Here is a 527-nt window from a genome sequence, read left to right on the forward strand (position 1 = left end):
AGTAAGCGTCTTTTAATTTCATGGCTGCAGTCACCATCTGCAGTGATTTTGGAGCCCAGAAAAATAAAGTCTGACACTGTTTCCACTGTTTCCCCATCTATTTCCCATGAAGTGATGGGTCCGGATGCCATGATTTTCGTTTTCTGAATGTTGAGCTTTAAGCCAACTTTTTCACTCTCCACTTTTACTTTCATCAAGAGGCTTTTGAGTTCCTCTTCACTTTCTGCCATAAGGGTGGTGTCATCTGCATATCTGAGGTTATTGATATTTCTCCCGGCAATCTTGATTCCAGCTTGTGTTTCTTCCAGTCTAGCATTTCTCGTGATGTACTCTGCATAGAAGTTAGATAAGCAGAGTGACAATATACAGCCTTGACGAACTCCTTTTCCTATTTGGAACCAGTCTGTCGTTCCATGTCCAGTTCTAACTGTTGCTTCCTGACCTGCATACAAATTTCTCAAGAGGCAGATCAGGTGGTCTGGTATTCCCATCTCTTTCAGAATTTTCCACAGTTTATTGTGATCCAC

The sequence above is a fragment of the Bison bison genome, unplaced genomic scaffold (genome assembly GCF_000754665.1).
Source record: "Bison bison bison isolate TAMUID 2011002044 unplaced genomic scaffold, Bison_UMD1.0 scf7180017864143, whole genome shotgun sequence".
Classification (NCBI taxonomy): domain Eukaryota; kingdom Metazoa; phylum Chordata; class Mammalia; order Artiodactyla; family Bovidae; genus Bison; species Bison bison.